The 16509-nt window shown below is 31.6% G+C and overlaps 1 protein-coding gene across 2 annotated transcripts in view; it reads right to left on the bottom strand.

The window, feature by feature from the left end:
• LOC149491447 (frequenin-2) overlaps positions 1-11179 on the bottom strand; it is a 183477-nt gene extending 172298 nt beyond the window's left edge. For both annotated transcript variants that reach the window (XM_089698418.1, XM_089698409.1), the window contains exon 1: positions 11038-11179. The gene's annotated coding sequence lies outside the window, so the exon portion shown is untranslated. The remainder of the gene's footprint in view (positions 1-11037) is intronic.
• Between the last annotated feature and the right edge of the window lie 5330 nt (positions 11180-16509).

Here is a 16509-nt window from a genome sequence, read left to right as displayed (position 1 = left end):
TGAGAATAAATTATTAAAAAAATGTATTGTCACCGATCTTTAATAAGTGTACTAAACTTAAATTTGTCCATTTAAAGTGGGTAAAAGCTTCGGTGACATACAAACAAACATATAGATGAAGTTAATAAAGGCGTATAAAGACGAGACAGAAATTTCCGAACGAAGGCTTTATCTGTAGTCACGGCTGCGACTTCTGCGTAAGCCTTGGGGAAATCCCATGTCCTTTTGGTGTGGGGCAGATTTTACGTCGATTTTCTTTTAGGGAACGTCTGATCGAGCTTCCGCGCCCTATCTGAGTTTTCTCATTTCCGTTGAGACTTCGTTTGTGTGACTGTGGTACTATTTGCATAATTAAGAAATAACTACTAGAGATATAAGAAATAATACTAGCCTTTGTCATAATACTGGCTTATTTAAATTACTTATAAGATACTAGTCTATAAAAATAACCTGTACACACAATTTCAGCTAAATAAAATCAATTACATTAATTACATGAAAGAAAATGATGTTTTATGTTATAATAATTTAAGGATACTAACAAATATTCTCATCGTATTGATTAAATTATTTTATATAATTTCGGGAGATCAAAGAAAACAATGGCCAACGCCAAAAGCCAGATTGACATCCGGATCACATAAATTATTTTCAGTTATTTGCCATGATTGGATTTGAGTGAAAGTTGTTATGTAAATTTATAAATAAAATACTGATTATATTCATCTGTCTATCTACTATAAAATATAATCTATACTAATATTAAAAAGCTGAAGAGTTTGTTTGTATGTTTAACGCGCTAATCTCGGGAACTACTGGTCCGATTTGAAAAATTCTGTTAGATAGCCCATTTATCGAGGAAGGCTTTAGGCTATATATCATCTCGCTCAGATCAACAGGAGCGGAGCACTGAGGATAAAACCGCGGAGCACAAATAGTAGTTTATACATATATACAGTCACCAGTCAGGCTAATGTATTGCAAAACGCATGATTACAAAATTAGTTTAAACAGCAAAATCTAAAAGAATATATTTTCATAAAATTAATCGAATCCAAGTTAATAAGGATAATTAGCAAGCAATTATTAGTAAAATTAATTCCAGTACCAATTAATAACAAATAATTGCTTGACAGTGATAAAAAGGAAGCAACTCAAATGAAAAGCATCACCAGTATATAATGAAAAAGTGATAAAAAAAACTGTTTAGTGATTTAAAAATTACAATAAGCATACAATTTAAATGAGCAGACTACAAATTGCAGTCGTCTAGATATTCTCATTATTATTTCTGAAATAAAAATACATGGCTATATAGACAAAAGCAAAAATTTAGAGCACAACATTTGAGTAATTATGCATCCATCTGCCAAGTATTCATCAAATTTGTTTTAATCTCGCAGTAACACAAAAATAGTTAAAAGCTTTTGTATTTTCAACTGATATTGAAAAAGAGGAGGTTCTCAATTCGACTGTACTTCTTTGGGTTTTTGATCTCAGAACTTTCCACTGGGTGAACCGATTTTGATAATCTATACTAATATTGTAAAGCTGAAGTTTGTTTTATTTTTTACTCTAGAAGCGCTTGACCACAATCTCGCCTGATGGAAAGCTAAGATGCGGTCTAAGATGCGCTAATCTCAGGAACTACTGGTCCGATTTGAAAAATTCTTTCGGCGATAGATAGCCCATTTATCGAGGAAGGCTATAGGTTATATACTATATCATCACGCTAAAACCAACAGGAGCGGAGCAATGCGGGTGAAACCGCGCGGCACAGCTAGTTCTTTTATATTTGAAAGCTGGTACCTTTTGGTTAGTCCCATTTAAAAGTCGTCTAGTTATAACAAATCTGAAGGCGTTTTAGTAATATGTTAAAAAAAATAGTTAAGTATTGTTTTAGAAAATATTATCTACAATAAGAACAATCGATCGAATCGGGTGTTAAATAAAACAAACTAAAATATCAGCTAAATGCGAAAGCAGAATTGCGGCATAGAAATCTCAAATTTTACAATTACATCGTTGCCATCAAGACCAATTCAATACAGTACAATTGAAGTAAATGAACTGCGAAGAACGTATAAATAAAATTATCAAGTTAGGCGAGCTTCCTATAGCTACATCATATCAAGGTCGCTTTAAAGAAATTGCTCGAATATATACTGACAATATTTTCAGATTTTCTCATGATAGAGCATAAAAATTCAGTTTATTTATGGACTTTAAATGCCAACAATTTCAGTAAACTACTGTTCGGTAATAATGCATAAAATTGAGTTTATTTGCGATCTTTAAATACCTAAGAAATAATAGAAAACTGAAATTTAGTTTATGAGTGTTTTCGGTGAAAGCGAAGCAAAGCGAACGTTTGGTTTACGATACTATTATAATATTATCTATTAAGAAATATAAATTAACTCAAATTCATCATACTTTAAATCATAATATATGTACTTACAAAAAATAAATTACAATGTAAGCCAAATATATTACATTTTATTATAAACAAAACCTGGTTTCATCGCAGTTTATGTTGTTCGTTCAATATTATTTAAATAAGTTCTAAAGATATAATTAACAGTTCATTCAAGTCCATAAATTGAAAATAATAATTTATTGTGTATTGAGCTCTTCACTTATTTGTTCAGAATACCATTTTCATTGGACATCTGAAACGGTGATAAATAACGAACAAAATAAATTATCTTATTTGCCTATCGCTCTTTATCTTACCTTGAAGGTTGTTCTGATTTATTAATTCCAATTTTTATCCAACTATAAAACAATTAAACATTTTCATATATGTATTTAGTAAAAAATGATTCCTCTAAGTATATGGATAGAGCGCGATCGAGTAACTTAGGAAGTAGGGACAAGTTTGAAATACATATAACGAAAATAGAGTATGTATAATTGCAATCTAACTTCCCCAAAAATCAATTCCAATTACCAATTTGATCATTGTATCAAATCCCTTGAAATATGATTGACAGCTTCCCACACACTTTTAAAAAAAAGCCCGCCCGCGTTTAAAAAAAACCCCACATAGTTCCTGTGGGATTTCCGGGATAAAACCTATCATATATGTTAATCCAAGTTACCATCTATATGTGTGCTTACTTTCATTGTAATCGTTTCAGTGGTATTTGCGTGAAAGAGTAACAAACATACCTACACACACACATCCACCCTCACAAACTTTCGCATTTATAATAGTAGTAGGATAGGATAGGATTGTGTATAAAGCGTTCTAATTAATTACATCCCAATTGTCTAATACGTTTACAGAATTATCGACGTGAGATATCTCACATATCTGAAATTAACATGATTATCTCTATTGAATAGCGAACGTGTTCGTTGGAATAGATCAAATACAAAGTAGCACTCTATGAGTACTATTTGCTCACTATATTATTAGCTACACAGTATAGTTAGGTACAGTACAGTAACTAGTACGAGAAATTGTTTAAATAGTGATTTCTATCACGTAGTTATAGAGAGAAGTGATAATTTCACAATTGATATTCATTTCACTAAGAAAATAGATACATATACTTTGTTATAGATACCTAATACACGTTTTATTTTAAAAATTAACTTTCTGAGATTTCTAGACAGTATTGTTCACTGATTCTTATTAACATGATTTAAAAAAACCAGCAGCTAAGTATAAAAAAATTAAACAAAACACACACTAAACCGCCAGCCCGGTCGAAGTACAAAAGGAATAAAAACTCACTAAGCTTAGAAAACGGCTTTACGTAATCGATAGAGACTCTTTAAGACCCTTCTCAAATAATCGCGAAGTCGGCGACCTTAAATCAAGGCGGATATAAGCTGACCCCTAAAAAGAACGGCTAAAATTGATGCGATCAATCTTTGTTACTGTTAACTTAAGAGGTACTGTTCCGTAAAAACGACAGGAGAGAATCGATCGAGTAATGGCAAGCTGGTAACAATCTCTACAACACTTTAAAACTCTAATTCTAAAACGGTAAATGGCCTAAAGCCGCTGAATGTATTCAAATTCTTAGAAATCAGGTTACTTTGAATACAACTGCTACGTATTTCAGAACTATAAAACTAAAGTCGTACTAAAATCAGTGGCTGACTTGCTACGGTAGATCTAAGCCGCGTAGCAAGCGAAGTTATTAATTTCAAGCAATTTTTATTTGAGGTATTACAATGTTATAATATTTATACTTAGTCTTTCTCTAAACTAGTGTTGCTTTTGGTTGTATTAATACCATTCTTAGCATTCATTTTGATTCTTAACCTACTAAATAATATAGTCCGGGATACATCACCCATTTTTGCAAGTGATTACTATCAAGCTAATTTTTCGTGAGTAGCTTTATTTTGATGTGATGCCCAATAATTTCATGTACGAAACTCTCGATTGTGGTAGCTACCAGAGGAAACAAGGATAAAATATTTTGATTTGATGGTTCTCAAATATTAATTACTAACTGAATGTTTTTTTTTTGTTCAATCTCAAGATAATTATCTAAATTATTCGAAAAAAAATTTGTCCTACAAAATCTATGGTTTGATCAAAGAGTCCCCCTTTCCAATGTGTATCGATAACAAAGTCATCATAAATGATTACTAACCAGCTGATTTTTTTATTTTCACTTATTTAATACCTATATAATTCAACAGACATATTGTCCTACAAATTGCGTAATAAATATTTGAGAACCGTCAAATCAAAAATTTTTATCCTTGTTACCTCTGTAAGCTACCACAATCGCGAGTTTCGTACATGAAATTATTGGGCATCTCATCAAAATAAAGCTACTCACGAAAAATTAGCTTGATAGTAATCACTTGCAAAAATGGGCGATGTATCCCGGACTAATAAGGTTAGTTTCTACCGAATTTTATGAAGGTCTGGAGTTTTCGAATGCGTGTTAATTTTAAATTTATTAAGAGAATATACATACAAGAGTGTATGAGATTCAAGTGACCCTTTAAATCTTGAGACGGGCCGCTTGACTTTCAATTTTTTTTTTTTTTATTATATTGCACACATTATAACCTAATGTTTATGAAAAGGGATATTTATGACATCCTTCTTACAAAAGCATTCATCACGTTTGTATAAGCTTTAAGTTCAAAAATAAATCATCAAATTAATATAAATAACGTAATTATTAACATACTTCTATCAATTGATCAATTAGTTATTTTTCAATGTCAATAAAATATTTACACCCATAATAATAGTATTTATAGACGAACTTGAAATTATAAAAGCGCTTTTCCCGCTGTAAGCGCATTATTCAAAGGATGTAACATTGCATATATTTCCATCCTACTATCATGGATTTATACTTATTTCTATGTAAGTTTCTCCTATGCAATATAAACGCAATATTTAAAAAATGCTTAAGAAAAAACTCATTAAATAATAACTCATTGAAATTTATTTGACATAGAAAATACACGGTGATTATAAACCGACTAATTATATTTGCCGTTGTATACCACAGATTACCTACTAAATAGTTACCATGTAACTTTAACCAAAATTAAATAATTTCTCACCCTTTATAACTTATATCGTATGTTAACTCAGTAATTACATCGCCGTTATCCATGTTACTTCTGCTGTATTATTAAAGTTATACGATGAAAATATAAATTCCTGAAAACCAACAGTTGACGTAAATTATCACAGATGTCAATTCTCATTATGTTCTATTTTACAAGCTTTGCTCCGCGGTTTTACCCGTAGTGCTCCTGTTGGTCTTAGCGTGATGATAGATAGAGTATAGCCTTCCTCGATAAATGAGCTATCTAACACCGAAATAATTTTTCAAATCGGACCAGTAGTTTCTGAAATTAGCGCGGTCAAACAAACAAGCTCTTCAGCTTTATAATATTAGCATAGATTGACAAGGTAATTCAGGGTTTTTTGCTCATTTTGTCTCTTGCAAATAAAAGGCGGTAATTTTCGCAGATCATATTAAATAATATTTTTGTGGGAATGATCGGATAAGGGCGCGTTTAGAAATAAATAAGGAAAATGAATCTTTAAATGTAAAATATTCATCCCCATAAAATAATAAAGTAGACAATAAAATGTAATTGATATGTAAAGACATAATTAAATAATTGTTTATTTATTGAATATAATATAAAATATAAACATCTGATTTATTTTAATTTGTCACTATACCCAATTTAGGACAAGATTAAAAAAAATCATAAAAAATAAGCTAACAAAACAAATATAGGCAACCCAGAATACTCGAAATAAACATCACAAACAAAAGAACGGATATCGGTATAATAAAAATCTTGCCTTTCGAGAAATAGTAAAAAATTCAATAAATTACAAAAGCGAAGGCGATATTGTTTTACTGGGGCCGGGTATAATGAAAAGGGCAATGTTGAAAGGTCGATATGCAAGCAATCGGACTGAATTTACTTCGTGACCTGCAAGACATCGCACATCTGTGAGAATTGATACTTTAGGAGAGATTTGGAATAGAAAAATACTTAGTAAAACGGCGACGTAGTAAAAGAATTTGATAAAGCAGCCTTAGCATGTAGTTACAATTATCAATTACTGGAATTGATAAAAATATTTGAAGGAATTCTGAATGTTTAGCTACTACTCTGTCATCCATATTATAAGTTTTTTTTCAATCATTCTTTAAAATTACATATAAAGAAATGTCTAATCTGAAAATGTCTCGTAAGACCCTTTTTTCGACCATATGGTATTATGAAAAGGAATCTTGATTAATCTGAAATTTTTTAGTAACTTAAAGTCTCTTTCTCAATTATTACGTAGTAATGATACCTATAGATTGTAGAAAAAGTTTTGACGTCATCAATTTGAAAGAACACTTTTAAGAGTCTACACTTTAATGCCTTTCAAAGACATTAGAAAGAAAATGTATTCAAAAGTTTTTCTTTTTTATGATGTACCTATTCAAGTTTTATACATAATATGCAACCTTTGAAGTTCTATACGAATATTTTTAATGTAAACTGTAATAAGAGGTTATACAAACTTGGTGACCGTGGTTATATAATACATATGAATAATAAATGGTATAGCATCCATCAGTCTAAAAATGTATTAACACAACATACTTGAATATTTATGTCATAAATGTATTCGTGTCTATAGTAATTTGTGTATCCTTTCACAATAAATAAACAAATAGAATTTCCGACAAGTCACTGACAAGCTTGGGGTGCTGAGGCTCACCAAGGGCTCACGGAAACAGAATAAACAACAGGGTGTCAATAAACGTGTGATAAACGTATTATTGAATATACACATCAATACCTGCGTATCGGCTTTAGGGCGTGTCATACAAATATAATGTAAAACGTTAGACAAAATACAAGCAATTGTCTCCAAGTGATACATACGATGAGTGACGTATATTGTCTTTTTGAAAGATATTTAACATAATATATGAGGCTGAGAATTCCCGTGTCACGTTGGGTTTAAATAAAATCCATTTCATATGTATTTCACTGGTCTATTGTTGTTTTATTTGTAGTACAAAAATAGAACAATGAAATGCATAGTACAAAAATCAAACCAAGACCCTTTCAATAAACAACAACAATATAAAAGACAACTATATCAATATAATATTTTAAAACTTAAAAGTTATTTGAAAAGGATTAATATCGGTTGACACAGCCCACTAATTAAACAAATATAGAACAAAATTCATTGAAACCTATACGTTATAACACAAAAGACTGTAAAACAAATAAATATGTTTGACCAATATCAACATTCCCGATATGTCTGAATAAACAAAATACTGAAATATGCTCTGATCAAATTCATTATAATTACGGTGCAATCACAATAGTTATGCATAACAAAGCATATTTATTATTTCATGGAAAATCGTATTATATCTTTATCTAGTGAACTTGAAAACTACACGATGGTTTTAAAAAATATGTAGATATTTTAAATGTGTATTTTCGAGGTTTTCAGGACCCGTAAAATGTAATTTTTATGTACTGAGATATCTTATTCAAAGGATGTTAAAGAATATAATATTATAGGTCTATAGAACCTTAAAAGTAAATCTGTTCAAGCTTATTACCGTACAATGTACATAGCTTACTACCGTAATCAAAACAAAATCTTTAATTCGTTCACAAAGACACAAGATATGAATCAGACACAAGATTCATTGTTTAAGATCCATGCACGGTTAAGCTATACTATGTTCGTGAAAGCGTGAAAATACAGCTCGATTCAATGTCGCACTGTGTAGAATATCCGACGGGCGGAAGATCTCGAAACAACTTAGCTGAGAGTTGTGCCTATACGACCTATACCTATGTAAGTTGTATCTATTCCTATTCAAGTAGTGCAATTCAATAACATCAGGCGAGATTGTGGTCAAGCGATTCCCTATTACCAATAAAAAAAAAAAAATTAGCATAAAGGTTCTGTTTCAAAACTCAAATATTAAAAACTATTGAAATTTTTATATAAGACTGCTTATAACTGTAATATGTTTAGAAAATAAGTAATTGATTTCAATTTAAAACTTTAACTCATTGAATAAATAATAGTTTCAATTGCAATTTGTAAATAGTTCAAGATGGATCGCAGATACTGCAAATGGCACCAAATAGTGGTAATGCCGAGATTACGAACCATATGATAAAATTATATTCATTGATAAAATATATTTGTAAGTACGTCGCGCTTTCACACAAAAACAGCAACTGAACAGCTTAAATTTTAGCTAGATAAATTATGATAATATGAAATATTTCATAAGCTTCTTTTTATTCGGCACCAAGAAACAAATCCATGAGATAAATTACACGATTCACAATTATAAGGAAAAAAATAAAATTTCCTTTTTTTCCGACACATTGTTAATTTACTGTCCTCTTCAAATTAAATAGACTTTATTTCCTTTCAAAACATTAATCACAAATAATCTTTGCGGAAAATACGAATAAAAATGAAACCAATGCTCGGTGTAGCGCTACGAAGTGCTACGGGCTACGGCCTACGAAATTGTCGGACAATAATTCTCAGACTAATCTCTATTCAAGTGAATAATTTTTTACTTTAAATAGTATTTATAATATAGAATAGAAAATAATTTTCAGTATATTTTAAATTTTTAATATACGAATGTACTATTTGTATAATTTGGTGAGGTATCATTTATATATTAAATGTAGAAAAGATTTAATAAAGTAAGGCAGAAAATACGATATAAATTAATAACATAAAATTAGCCTCATATTATAATTTATATTTCTTTCATAAACTACAAATCCTCAATCTTAACCTGGAGCAATTTTTAATTAAACTTGTTTTCAGCATGCCGCGGGTTTTATAAAATGAATAAAGAAGTATTCTTTATGTATTTTAGATAAAACGTAGTATTTTTCAAGTTTTCTTGGCTTCCTTCTTTTTTAATTAAAGCCTTTTCTTGAATTACACGAGATCTCATTTGCATTCAAGATTTAAGCAGAAGCCGTGCTTGATACCATAATTATACATGATTATACTCATATTTTGTTTTTACAATATATTTTTCATCGTTTCTTTTGTATTGAGATTATTTTCATTTGTATTGAGATTATAACAAAAAATTAAGTTTATTTCACTATATTTTGTCACCAATCTTCTGTGGCACGTTTAGTAAAATAAATACTTTGAATTTGTAAAACGATTTTTTACTTTTAATTATTATATTAAGTAAAGCTTTTCTTTTTCTCATAAAATCAGAGACTCTACGGAAAATATAAATTTCTCAGAGAGGAAAACATTACTGTAAAAATAAAGAATAAAACGATTATCTTCTAATATCCGTTTCATAAATATTATGACAAATGGAAGTAAAACGCAGGTCGTTTCCAAACGAAATATTTTTTCCGCGCCACATTTTCCGTAAATATTTTTGTCAAACGCACCTTTCCGAACGTATTTTCAACCTTTATACCATTAGTTATACAAAAAACTATTTTTGTAAGCGAAACGAGTATCTTGAAACATTGATGTGTTAATCCGCGTATTTATTTAGAATATTGAACGACTACTATTTAGTTTTGACCTATGGTTTTGACCATTTAAATTGTGCGATTTCTTATTAAAAAATAATAGGTAGATGGTAGATCTTAATATGAGCAGTAATAAAGACAATTATCAAATTTTCAAGCGTTCTACAATAAATTATTTCTTTGACATACAAGTAATATTTTTTCCTAGTTTCTTTTCCGCGTAGCAGAAACGCACGCACGTAATTAACCTAAAATTTAGGAAATGTGACGTTAGATGGGTTTTCCGGTCGCAGGAATAAATTACAAATATACGCTTGATTTTATGTTAAGTTTCGTTTTTCTTTTTTATAAATTGTAGCCGAATTATTTAAAATTGTTATAACAGTGCACACCTTCGCTGAAGATAATTGAATTTTTATTTCTTTTTTTCATAATTGTCGTGAACTGTACGTATTTCTTTGATTTCCCGAATTCCTGAAGCTCGAATATTCTTTATATGAGTTTTTAAGCAGTTCATCGCTTTATGCGTAAGTGGCGCAACATTAAAAGCAAAGCCTATTACCGCCGGCTTCTTAACGTCGACTTTCACAATCTTTCCCATCTTACGGCACCTGTGATCTGTGAAATTGCGTTCAGTTGGTCCCCAAATTGTACATAATAACGTAATAGACCGCGGCGGCTTTCATACTTAGCAATTACAAAGCGTCAAAACCTTTTTTCGTAAGAAACATTATTTTTATTTCGCGTTTACGTACCTTAAGTGTAATTTATCGCGTTTTAGGAGAATAATTATGATAATTGGTATTTTATTAAATATTTAATATTATTTAATATTATTATTAAACATATATTTTTTTACATTGCACAATATTTTAAAACATGAAAAATCTGTAGAAAATTTTTAAAACACTAAAACAAAATACATATAAAAATATAAACAATTCACCTCGCACAGCAGCAATTAAGAAAAAAATATTATGTAACAATTAAACAAAATTATCTTACCGCTTCCGCAGGTGCAAGAGTTCGCGGGAAATACGGAAAAATCGCGAAAACGTTCACAACACGACCGCGCGTATTTTTAAACACGCTTCGAATACTCGAGGTTGTGAGCGCGAGGGTTCGGAACCGACAGGTCCGTTCACCAGGGCGGCTCGGATAAGAGTTAGCGGCGCCCTCCAGGCTTACATAACACGGAGTAGCGCAGCGGCACCCCTCTCCCCGCTTTTAGGGAAAGATGAATGAGTAAAGTTTCCTAACGGACGTCCATGGAACGCACTCCAAATCGGCACGGCGGTGGTTACATAAAATTTCTTGGCACATGCGCGCTATTGCCGGACCGCACTGGGTAAGATGCAGCTTGTGTGCTTAAAGATCGCCCGCGCCGGATCTTCCTATGCGAGATAAGAGTCTGGATGCTTAGCTCGGTTTAGACTAGGGCACTATCTTAATACACTCTGATCTGGATTGCTCTACGGGTTCTATCTATCTAATAAAAAACCTACAAATAAAATAACGGCGAATTGGTAATCAAGGAGCTATTAATTTCAAGCTATTCTGATGCTTAAAAATTATCTCTGTCTATTTGAATGTCAACCCAGGAACATCAATGTGAACCCAGGACTTTTCAATGGCTTTTTACATTACTGGGAAATCCTTCAGCTACGAAATAGTACAGTTTTGAAATAACTATAGTTTAAAAATAGAATATCTGTGTCACTTAATTCACGAATCGCTTCCAAACGAATCCGAAGAATTTCTTTTAAAAATGAGGCTAGGTACGTTAAATAGTTAGTCAAACAATGGAGTGTTCCCCCACAATGCTCTAAAACAAAGGGTCGAGAAACAAAGGCTTATATCATTAAGGTTAATATACATGCGCCCTTTCAGAGGTATATATAATAACGCCAATTACCTCCGATGCTCCTCTATAGCAGATCAAATGGCTTAAACGCTTGTTTCAATTATGAACCTCTTCGGTTGCTCAATGGAATTTGATAGTAGCTGTCGAATAACAGATTGTCTCTCCTTAACCATGGGTTGTCATGCAGACGGAGTAATAACGGTTAATAATTGATTTAGGGTCAGGTTCACGACTTGCTGATAAAGTCACTGATAGCCTGTTTAAAATTATGTAACGTAAATTTCGGTTTCATTTTAACTGACAGTTAAGCCAAACAGAATATATCGAGATGCTGTGAAACCGGCTAACAGGCTCTCCAATTTGCTACGCTTAATTGTTATATGATTTAAATAAAACATAACATATCTATACGATGTGCTACATTTTTATGTTGCACACTTCGCAATTATAATTTCATTCGTATAGAAATGAAAATGAAATAATACCATCTTTCGAATTTGAATTAAATTAAGCAATATTTGAGTTGACGTTTGTATGATTATATGACTAAATAAATATTAATTATAATGTAAATTGTAAATTTGACGGACATTGTTTTGCAAGCTACATTCATTTATGGAGTACTTATTAATTGAATCTAGCTAAAGCTGCCAAAGGCTGCCAAGTATAACTAATATTAAATAGGTAAGACTGGCAGACGAGCCAATCATCATCTTAAAGCCAACTTTCCAAGAAGTTACATTACTATAAAGAAAATCGACATTAAGTAGTAGAAAGCAATGTACTGTCACAGTGGGCGGAAGAGGGGTGGATCTCTAATCCTTTTAACCCTTCAGTCTCGGCTCATCCAAATATACAATTTCCTGAACAAAGCTTAGAAACAACAACAGTTATAAATGTTTAGTATCATCTATCATTCGCTTTACGAGTATGCTACTTTATTTAAGTATAGGGATCCTTGCATATGATGCCTGGCCCTTAGGGAGAAGGGTTGGTTCTTTTGGGTTCCTGAAACTAATGCGTTCTGACATGGAAGGAAATAGTATAATCCATACTAATATTATAAATGCGAAAGTAACTCTGTCTGTCTGTCTGTTACTCAATCACACCTTAACTATTGAACCAATTTGCATGAAATTTGGTATAGAGATATTTTGATACCCGAGAAAGGACATAGGATAGGTTTTATCCCGGAAATCCTACGGGAACGGGTTTTCTTTGAAAACGCGGGCGAAGCCGAGGGCGGAAAGCTAGTATTATAATAAAATTATAATATTATAGTATCTAACTAGGAATAGGTAGGTACGTAGAACGTAAAGCTATATCTAAACTCACTAATGCTTTTTATTTAAGTTAACACAAACTTACAGAAAGACTACACAGGAAGAGCCGGGCCATCAGGTACTAAAAATATTTGTTTGAGATAAGTAAGTTTCAAAATATGGAGTTACTGTTTTTCAATAAAATATTATCTAGATAATAAAATATAATCCTAGGTAGGTATTATCCAGATCTAAGAATTAAGTCTAGATGTTTTTAGAAAACGAACTACATTTTCTTAATAAAAACAGTACCTAGTTGTCTCCAATGTTCATCGGTTTTAACACACAAATAGATTTAAGTATAGATACTAATTATTTATATAAGGAATATTTTGCCAGTCTGTCAGTTTTTTACTAAAGAACACACTTACACACTGTTGATAATTAGATAAATAAAATGTAAAAATCTTTAAAGTCATCCATTTTAATTTAAAAATGTTATGATGGTGATATCACTTCTTGTAGCAAGATAAAGAACCATTAAACGTTTACTCAAACAATAAATCCGAATTCTAATAAGTAATAAATTGATAAATTAATTAAAAGTTTCTGAGATTGAATAATGCTCTATGAAAATTATATCGGAGGCCAAATATAGCGTGCACGCATATCGTCAATACATAATTGAGTTTGTTAGACTTATTTCATAATGTCTCTCAATTCTCAAATTGTTTAACGGTGGAACTTCTTCGCCATTATTGAAACATTAATTGTTTTGTCCCAGTCATAAGTTTCCAGTGGTTGTTGATCAGAGAAACATTTGAAAACTGGCTATAAATAAAATTATAACAACACTCAATTTAAAGGGTAGCCTGTTCATTATTATAGTTAGGTATACAAACTTTTAAACAAAAACAAAAATTCCGAATTTAGTAGAAATAGAAAAAAACAAACCCTGATTATAACATACTTTATATGGAAAACTAAGCCCATGTTTGCTTTAAGTTCTTTGTGAGATAAAATGGGTTAATGAAATTATGCAAATTCGTAATTCTAGTAAATTTTGTCCTAAAATTATCTAGCTCAGGTCACATTTTATAACGTGTTTACGGCACCTAAAAAGGTGTTTGTTGGTACACTAAATTACTTGGTGTCACGCGATTCCATCCTTATAGGTATCTATTTGTGAGTAAAACGCTACCAAAATATAACAAGGTTACGATGTAATGTATTAGTGTTGGAGATTCAAATTGCAACTTACTGTTCTGTAGTAAATGTAAAAGAAAATAAACTGCGTTTGGAAAATATTTACAATATTTTGGTAGGGTACAGATTCATCATCTTTTATTAAATAAAAGCTTTGACACAAATGATATCAGTACAAAACCAGGCTTACTTGAGCAGTTACTAGCTCCACCTATGAAATGTAGGCTCTGTAATTTTATCGTAGAACGTAATTTCAGTTAACGAGATTTCAGGCCTCTTTAAATGGTGTATACTATACACCATTTAAAACCATTACGTACACTGTGTAGTAAAGGTACAATGAAATGACGTAGTCGAAGAAGTTAACATTTTAAATATGAAAATAATCGATGCAGAATAACCAAATACCTCGTCTCATCATTAATATAATGCTATTTTTAACCGACTTCAAAAAAAAGGAGGAGGTTCTCAATTCGGTCGGTATATTTCTTATAAACATATTGATCTCTCAATAAATGCAAATATATCAACAAAAATAAAATATATCAACGCCATCTATATTCAGTTGAGTTCGTTTTACATGAAGTTTCATGTAAAACGAGAGTGTTTTTCAACACAAGCTGAACGTTCCCTCGTTCCTTCTTGCACGAAGCGTTTCAAAAAATGTCCTCCAGAGGACAGTTACATAAAAATAAATACCAGTCACATTAAGTGCATTAAACAGATATCCTGAAACTAAGACGTATAATTATATTAAGAACCTCGTCCTATTCTTTAGGACTTTAGGAGCAAATTAGCTTTAATATCTCAATAAATAATATATTGCAAATGGGTTGCCTGACAAATTTCAGTCCAGAATAAGATTAATTAATTATTGAAAGAAATATTAAAGTGAAACTTTTATTACATCGTCTCAAACTTTTTGGTCTGTGTAGCGCATGTCGCGTGTATCGCGGCTGCCGAGTAGGTATACCTACTCGGCAGCCGACCGTCACGCGACATGCGCTACACAAAGCAGTGTTCGGAACCGTTCGAACAGTTTCACTTTTACCGTGGTTTCATAAAACCACACAACATTTTTTTTTAAACATTTCACCGGTTTGATTATTATTAAACAAATAATTGTATAGGTACCGATCGATAGTATGAAGCCCATAGAATATGCAAACGTTAGGCTTATTTTTTTCCGGTAACAACTATTGGGTTGCCAGATATAAACAGATATTAAATCGATAATAATTGTGCACCGGTCTGTTGATTAAATAAAATTTATATGAAAATAAAGATTAAAGGTTCTGGAATGGAGGCCACGAACTGGACGACGAAGCGTGGGACGACCTCCCACAAGATGGACAGACGACCTGGTCCGAGTGGCAGGGAGCCGCAGGATGCAGGCCGCCGGTGAGCGGTCGTACTGGAAATCCTTGAGGGAGGCCTTTGTCCAGCAGTGGACGTCCCACGGCTGAAACGAACTAAGATTATTTCATTGCGAACACGGTGGTTTACACGAATTCCGGTTGTCGAATTTTGAAAAATCAAATATTGCTTCTATATAGTGTATGTGTGCGACGGCTTTAAATGGAAAAGGAGACATTTAAACAGCTAACATAGAAATCTAGCTGCTAAGCTGTGTCCTCTTCTGTCGCATGGGATAGTTGTACCTATAGGACCTCTCAGGCACACTTCTCGAATTCTATATTTTCTCTTTTATCGGCATTTCGGTAACATTTTAAAAGAAATGTATCTGTTCTAACATTTTACAGCTTATTCAAAAACAAAATGATGTCGATAAAAACATTTCAGGTCGTTTGAGAAATTTGCTTGATTTAGTAATAGCTTATTATAACACTGTTTGTATGCATTTTCTGAGAACATTTACTATGGTAATATATAAATAAAAAAATATTTCAGGACAATTTTCACACACGGCATGATCTGATAACATAAAATTTTTGAAAGAGATAAATATAAAAAACCAAAAACTTAGTTATTTAAATATTTCACCTAAATTTTGAGGTTATTTGAATAAACTGTAAATACGAAAGTACGTAGATCCTGTTATTAACTACAACTTTGCCATTGAACTTTTTCCATAGGACTTGTAGTTTTGTCGGAAATCTAGATTATCATTTTTTACCCTTAAAA

Source organism: Colias philodice, chromosome 1 (assembly GCF_061535455.1).
Source record: "Colias philodice isolate Cphi_HAF_F1 chromosome 1, ilColPhil1 Martin Lab GWU primary, whole genome shotgun sequence".
NCBI lineage: Eukaryota > Metazoa > Arthropoda > Insecta > Lepidoptera > Pieridae > Colias > Colias philodice.
This window is presented reverse-complemented; position numbering and strand designations above follow the sequence as displayed.